This window comes from Camelina sativa, unplaced genomic scaffold (genome assembly GCF_000633955.1).
Source record: "Camelina sativa cultivar DH55 unplaced genomic scaffold, Cs unpScaffold00517, whole genome shotgun sequence".
NCBI classification, from domain to species: Eukaryota; Viridiplantae; Streptophyta; class Magnoliopsida; order Brassicales; family Brassicaceae; genus Camelina; species Camelina sativa.
Window position 1 is genome coordinate 19,320 of NW_010921718.1, and position 8,675 is coordinate 27,994.

At 33.3% G+C, this 8,675-nt stretch overlaps 1 pseudogene; it reads left to right on the forward strand.

Annotated features, from left to right (window-relative positions):
- Positions 1-6,169: 6,169 nt before the first annotated feature.
- Positions 6,170-8,675, forward strand: LOC104773322 (annotated as a pseudogene).

The following is an 8,675-nucleotide window of genomic DNA, read 5'->3' on the forward strand; positions in this document are numbered from 1 at the left end:
GTTGGTCGCGTTTTGAAGAAACAAGATGAGAGTACTTGTCACAGATGCGGCATGAAAGGACATTGGTTCCAAACCTGTCGTATACCAAAACATTTGGCTGATCTGTATCAAGCATCTCAAAAGACAAAAGAAAGGGATGTGGAGACCAACCTCATCTCTGATGAAGCTGGACCATCCTTCCATAGCCTGAATGATGAAACCCATCTAGATATCGCAGATTTTCTCGTTGATCATGAAAACGGGAAATCATGCGAATAAAAGCAATGACATGATATGCTTGTAATATTTTTATATGTACTTTATGTTTTTCATAAAAGTCTTTTTGAATAATGGTTTTCTTATAATATATATAACAAACCTTTGTAAGATTTTGTGTTATTTTATTAATGCATATTTTTATAAATGCTTTATCTCAGAAAATGTCAAATTTTGAGATTGAGGATGGAGATATGTGTCTAGCAGACAGTGCTACAACCCACTCAATACTTAAAGATAAAAAATATTTCTCCTCTCGCAAAATAAAAGACTCTGCCGGAAGCGTGAGCACTATATGTGGAAATGCAAAGATCATTATGGGCTTTGGGAAAGCCAATTTCTCAATTCCAAGGGGAACAAAATTTGAAATTCATGCATTATATTCCCCTAAGTCTCATAGAAACTTGATAAGTTTCAGAGATATCCGAAGAAATGGATATCAAATAGAGACTCTGAATAAAAATGGCATTGAATATCTTTGCATCACATATGAGAGGAAACACATATTAGAAGAATTGCCAATGTTATCCTCTGGATTATATTGCACAAAAATAAATATGATTACATCTTATGTTACAGTAAACTCTAAGCTTACTAGTACATTTAAGATTTGACATGAAAGACTTGGACATCCTGGTTCAATCATGATGCAAAAAATTGCGCAAAATTCAAATAGTCATCCATTGAAAAACCAAAAGATTTTTCAATCTGGTGAGTTTTCATGTAAAGCATCTTCTCAAGAAAAACTCATAATTCGGCCATCGCCAACCAAAGTTGGGAATGAATCACCAATGTTCTTTGAGAGAATACATGGTGATATATGTGGACCTATCCCCCCTTCATGTGGGCCATTTCGTTACTTCATGGTAATGATTGACGCATCTAGTAGATGGTCACATGTGTATCTATTGACAACACGAAATACGGCCTTCGCAAAATTCATTGCCCAAATAATCAGGTTGAAAGCTCAATTCCCTGATAATGCCATAAAGAAAGTCGGACTTGATAACGCTGGTGAATTCACTTCACAATAGGAATCGATGTTGAGCATCCGGTTCCTCATACTCATACACAAAATTGCATGGCTGAATCTTTGATTAAACAGCTGCAACTCATTGCTAGACCGTTAATATTGAGATTAAAGCTCCCAATTTCTGTATGGGGTCATGCTATACTGCATGTTGCAGCATTGGTCCAAATACGACCAAGCGCATATAATAAACATTCCCCTTTACAACTAATATCTGGTGAAAAGCCAAATGTATCACATCTCCGTATTTTAGGTTGTGCGGTTTATGTTCCTATTGCCCCACCGCAAAGAACAAAAATGGGACCTCAATGGAGATTGGATATATACGTTGGTTATGCATCACCGAGTATAATTCGGTATCTTGAACCGCAAACTGGTAATATGTTTACAGCACGTTTTGCTGATTGCCATTTTAATGAAGATGAATTTCCAGCTTTAGGGGGAGGAATGATATGATCATGAAACCATCTAAGAAGATCCTTCAGTCTTGTTCAACACGAACGAATTCAAAGATAAATTCGTCCAGCCAAACGACTATTTAGGATACATTCTTACCTCATTTAGAGCATATCTCGTAGTGGAATCAGTCCAATCAGAGTTCATATGAAGGAGTTGTTCACTTTACAAATCAAGTGAACTCATGGTTATGCGATTTGGACTTACGAGCATTCAACGGAGGATTCCGACCAGGTCAGAAGGATTCAAGGTATGAACCAAATTGTTCTGGAATCTTGATACATTACATAACCACGGAGAATTGGAACCAGCTTAATATCAGTTCATATGTGAAAGATATGGATTTTTTAAGTCAGTGGATCTATCCCAATTCCAGTTTCACGTATGAGCCAAAGATCGTGTTACACAAACCAACTCAGCAACAATTTCGACACGAAATCAGTTGGAGGAAGTCAATGGATCTCTTATGATTCCAAAAAGCCAAAGAACACAAGATTTTTCCAACAAACTACAAGGTTAGGCCCCATTTGCCAAAAGAGGTCAATCTAATTCTTCACATGAAGAGTTTTAGGTCCAATTGGTTTAGGTGCTTCCAGAATTATGTTTGGCAGCCAGGAGTTGTTTCTACTAAGCCCAAGGGGAAGAAATCATACAGTCCATGTTGTTTCTCATCAGCAAGTTGGATCAAAGAGTCAAATAGAGAGATGATCAAGGAAACACATAATGGGTCAATTCAAGAGCTTATGGCCAAAGAAAGCATGAGAAAATCTTTTGGGGATGTTGTCTACCAAGTCCAGTCCACTTTGAACCTAATACAAGCCCAAGAAAGCCCAAAATAATCACTTTATTTTGTGGTCTAAGAAGAATGACGAAAATAAGAGATACATGCACCAAAAGTCACTTTGGAGGAAGGAAATATGCATCAAGAGTTTGGTCTTCATTCAACTTAGTATCTTTAATGTTTTTAGGTTTAATACTTGGCTTTGTGACCAAGTTTTCTATCCCTATATAAACACATGTAATCTCATTTGAGAAAATCATTCAGTCAAGAAATCTTTTATCTTTTATTTGAGAGTGGTAAACTCCTTTGTTCCTTTTGGAACTTGTTCTTTCTCCTTGGTGGGTTACATCAAAGAGTTCTCCTTGGTGGGTTACATCAAAGATTTTCGGTATATCAAGTGATTCTGCCGCACTGACGTTGCCATTCACTAGCTGAGGATTGAAGAGTCGTTATAAGAGAGTCTAAGGCACAAGGATTTTTGGGATTCGTCTCACGCTTTGTCATCTGTCTCCGCGAAGCTTCTATCTAAAGTTCCACCACCTTGCTTTGTTTGGTTTGTTTTAAGAGAGTTTGGGGCATAATGATTTTCGAGTTTATCTCCCGCCTTATCATCCAGCTTCGCGAGCCATCGAAGTTCTAGGATTATCAGTCTACCTACCTTAGAGCATCGATTCCTTGGGAGAATCACATCAAGTGGTATCAGAGCATCAAGAATCACATCAAGTGGTATCAGAGCATCAAGAATCACATCAAGGAATTAAACAAATTCCGAAAGATATTACATGGTCTACACCATCTTTGATACATCTTGACCATCGACAAATCAACGTGAGCTGGAAGTTCAGAAAATTGTACATTTACAAAATTTGGCAAATCAATTACCTGATGCGTTCATAGATACAAAAAGGGTGACAAAATCATATATCCCTGCTGCAAATGCACCATCAAGAGTTGAAATTCCTAGAGAGGAATTCGATGGAGGTTAAGCCAATGAACCTAAGGTTCAACTAAAATGGGGAGGCCAATCGGCTCTAAAAATAAAAATCCCCGAAAGAATAAGAAAATGGGAGATGAAAATGAAAAGGTTCAGGAAGAACCAAATAAAGAGAAAAGTCCTCGGGACGATACAGAAAAATATGAGATTTCTATAAACTATACCCAAGATAAAATTTTATGGGATAGAGATGAAATTAATGTTGATAATGGAATATTCACTTTTTCTATATCTAAATAGTTCGATCATGAAAAAGATGATTCAGATCCAAGGTCAGTATCAAAATGCCAACATAGGCCTGATTGGGAGAAATGAAAAAATGCTATGCAAATTGAGTTGCTCTCCCTCAATAAAAGAAATGTCTTTGGACATTTTGTCAATACATCTAAAGAAGTAAAGCCTATTGGATGCAAGTGGGTTTTCATGCGAAAAAGAAATGAGAAAGATGAAATCACACGATATAAAGCCCGACTTGTTGCGCAAGGTTTTTCTCAAAGACCTGGAGTTGATTATGAGGAAACATACTCTCTGGTCATGGATGCAATTACATTCAAGTAATTAATGAGCCTAACGACTTCTAATAATTTAGAAATGTACCTTATGGATCATTGGATAATGATATATATATATATATATATATATATATATATATGAAAATCCCAGAAGGATTTAAAACTCCTGAGGCATTAGGCTCAAAGTCTAATGAAATTTGTGCGATCAAATTACAGTGATCACTTTACGGATTAAAACAATCCGGACGCATGTGGTATAATCGCTTAAGCGAATACCTATTGAAGAAAGGGTGCGTTTTTATAAAGAAATCTCCATCGGGATTTGTGATCATTGTTGTATACGTTGATGATCTAAATATAATTGGAACTCGAAAGGAGATTGATGATGCAAGAACTCATATGAAAGAAAAGTTTGAAATGAAAGATCTTGGAAAGACAAAATTTTGTCTCGGGCTCCAAATAAAGCATCTCCAAGATGGAATATTTGTGCATCAATCAAATTATACGAAAAGAATCCTCAAGCGCTTTTATATGGATAAAGCGAATCCTTTGAGTACTCCAATGGTTAATAGATCTATGAATGTTGATAATGATCCATTCAAACCTTGTGAAGATAACGAAGAAATACATGGTCCCGAAGTACCATATATGAGTGTTATCGGTGGACTCATGTATCTTGCAAATTGCACAAGACCGGATATTGCATTCGCTACTAATCTACTTGCAAGATACAACTCATCGCCTACCCGTAGGCATTGGAATGGGATAAAACATATATTTCGTTATCTTCAAGGTACAATTGACATGGGATTATTGTATCGTAGAAACTCTACATTTGGTCTAGTTGGTTTTGCAGATGCAGGATATTTATCAGATCCACATAAATCTCGGTCTCAAACTGGATACGTTTTCACAATTGGAGGAACAACAATCTCTTGGCGTTCACAAAAACAGACATTGGTCGCCACTTCCTCAAATTATGCAGAAATAATGCATGAAGCATCCAAAGAATGTGTATGGCTCATATCATGACTAACCACATACAAAAATCGAGTGGAACAGTCATTAATAAAGAACCAACAACATTATTCGAAGACAATGCTGCATGCGTCGCCCAAATCAAAGAAGGTTTTATCAAGAGCGACATAACTAAGCATATACTTCCAAGATTTTTCTCCTACACTCAAAAGCTCGAGAAAAAGAAAGAAGTTGAAGTCCAACATATCTGCTCAAGCAATAACGCAGTAGACCTATTTACAAAGGCACTTCCTACTTCAACATTCAGAAAGCATATTCATAGTATTGGAATGCGTCATCTACGAGGTTTATAAAGAAAAGATTAACATAATCTTTTCCAGAGAGGATTATATTACTATACTCTTTTTTTTTTATTATAGTTTTTATTTTAATGGGTTTTTTTATAATAAGATTTTTAACGAAGCAGTACGTAATCATGGATAATTAAGGGAAGCGTTAAAAACTGAATAATGATTATCTATTTATCTATACTTATCTATTAGTGATATTTATCTAGTAGTGATATTTATCTATTGGTGATAATTATCTCCTAATCTTTTACTTCTTCCTTAAGTAATTACAACCTATATATATGTGATAGTTTTGGATCATTGGAAGGTGAAAACAGCAATAAAGCTCACACTCTAGTTTACTCTCTTTATTACCTCTCGTCTTACTATTATTATAATAGTTTTTCAACAGCTACTTTATTTATAGTCAGTATTTCTAGTTATCAGTTCTCAAGCTGCCGACGTGGGATCCCATGTTATTAAAAAATAATTTATTAAATAAAATTATTATCTATACGTGAGTCAATGAATTTTTTTTTTTTGACCACCTACGAGAGTCAATGTATGCACAAGGGTGAGTATTATTTTCTGTCATATTACTATTTTCATAATATATTTTTCTTGTACAAGCTTCATTTTGTTTTATTATTATTTATTTTAAATGGAGCAATTATATTATAGTGATGGATGACTAATATTAGAAGTATACATTAGTTAGTTACCTTAATATATTTTCCAAATTTTGTTTTAACTGAAATTTATACTATAATAAAATTTACTATATATTTTTAACGTCATATACTTATTATTTTAAACTACAATTATATTAATTATTAAAAACTAGTTCCCGATTAATTCCTGATTACTCCCCCATTTTTCTCCTAGGCGTTAGGCCCAATCTTACCGCCCGATTAGAGCCTAGCGATTTTTAAAACAGGGATTCCAACTAAAAAATCTTAGTATTAACTATTAAATTAGCAAATAAAAAATAGTTGAGAGCACATATACCTAATTTTGTTTAAAGTCAATATTCTACCATCTCCCATTTAATGATCTTCTACTTTTTGCCAATTTTGTTTATATATATAATATTTGAGTTATCTCTAACTTTCTTTCACAACCTTTCCATAATATTTCAGTCAAACATTATATTTCCTTTGTCAGTCAAACATTTCAGTGTGCTTAATGTGTTTCCTTTTCTCTTCTTTACATCAGTGTACTATTTATAATCAAATTAGTGTTTCTAGAATTAAGAACTCATAAAATGTCTACAGGAGTTAGGATGCCTCTTATAATGGTTTTCTTACATCTTTTGTTTTCAGCAACCCTAATTCATTCAGATCAAAATGTTATGCCTCTCAAAACCTTCAAGGTTAGCTTTAAAATATAACTAAATTTTTTTTTCGATATACTTAATTAGTTTAACATCATTATATTTTATAGTTTGATATGTTTTATGGACTCTGCTTAACTTCATTTATAATCTTAATCATTGTTTGTTATTAGCAGATAAGTAAAAATGTAACATATGATTGCATTGACATTTATAAGCAGCCTGGACTTGATCATCCCTTGCTCAAAGATCATACAATTCAGGTGCATAAATGTTCAATAATGCATCTCATAAGCACATTTTATTATGATATAAATGATATTGAATTTGAATATATTATTTATTTTTTGAAAAGCTGAAAACATCAGTTTCAGAACCTGAATTGAAGAATCAAACTGGCAACAATAAACCATATAAGAGAAAAATGGGATGTCCAGATGGAACTGTTCCTATATTGAGAAATTCAAAAGAATACATCAACAATACAAAACTTTACACAGAGAAATATTTCCATCCACTTACAGGTGATAGTCCTGGAACACATGTAAGTATAATTTTCTCTTAATTCCTTAGATCTAATAACATTTTACATGCTTATTTCAGATATTAATAGAAATGTTATTGTAACTGACTTTTGGTAGATTGCTGGAGTAAGATCACTTGATGGTCCATATCGTGGTGTAGAAGGTCGGTTTAGTTTACATAACTTAAATATCGGAAGAGATCAAACTTCATATACTCAAATATATATAGGCAGTGGATTGAATAACCAAGTTAATTTTATCCATGCAGGTTGGATGGTAAATCTTATACTTAATTAATTCGTTGTTTTTAAAATCTATTTATAAAACTTTAGATAGTCTTAAAGTATAGTAATTGTTTATAGATAATTCCAAGTCTATTTGGCGACACTAATCATTGGTCATACGGATCTTGGAAGGTGTGAGCAAATGTAATAAATTATTTTGGTTTCTATATATATATATGTTGAACCAGATCAAATAACATAAATATAAAATATTTTATTAATAGGGTAAAGATGGAAAAGATGTTACAATACAGCATGTCATGGGTTTGTTCAAATATGAGAGGAGGTACCAATAGCACAACCCTTGGACCAACGAGGGGAAGATTTGTTGCATTACTCTATTCATCAGGTATTTATCTATTTTTTAAATACGTCTTCCATTCTTTTTTTTCAATAATTTTTATCTGATTTTTTGTTTCGTTTTTAACATATTATGAAAAAAAATCAATTTGTCTGATATTTCGTAATTCTTGAAATTTTGTATCATTTGTGTTATCAGTTAAATTGTTTCTAGTCTGGTATTCAATGAATTTTCTTAACATTGAAAAATGTTATCTAAAATCTGTAATATCTTTAATTTTTTTTAAAAAAAGTTAGATATGTTATGAAAAAAAGAACCAGTGCAATTTTTAAATTATCTTGTCGTTCCCAATTAGTTGTGGAGGATTTAATTTTGAAATTAATGATCGATGTATTGACTAACCTCCTATGTCTAAAAATTTACCATTTAAATAATCTTTATTAGAACATAGTTTCGTAATCAGTCTTTTCTAATTAAAATTTTAATTTGTTTTCTCTCTCATTCAAAGGATAAACGAACAGGAAATTGGTGGATTACAAAATTGATACCAAAAGTACCTAACATAGATATTGGATATTGGCCAAAAGAGTTATTTGATCTCATCATGGATACTGGTGCAAATATGGTTGGAGTTGGAGGTGTAGTTCAGGCTTCTCGTCAGGGTTCAAGCCCACCTATGGGTAATGGTAAATTTCCGAATGGAGGCAATAGAGATTCAGCATTGTTTGCAGATATTAAAGTCGTGAATTCCAACTATGTACAACGTAGAATTGATTATTTTCCTCTAGAGAAGTTGTTAGATAGTCCAAAATGCTACGGGTTACGAATTGGTAAAGTAAAAATACTTGGTTTCTTTTTCAATTATGGTGGTCCGGGAGGAAACTCTTGTGGAGTTTGA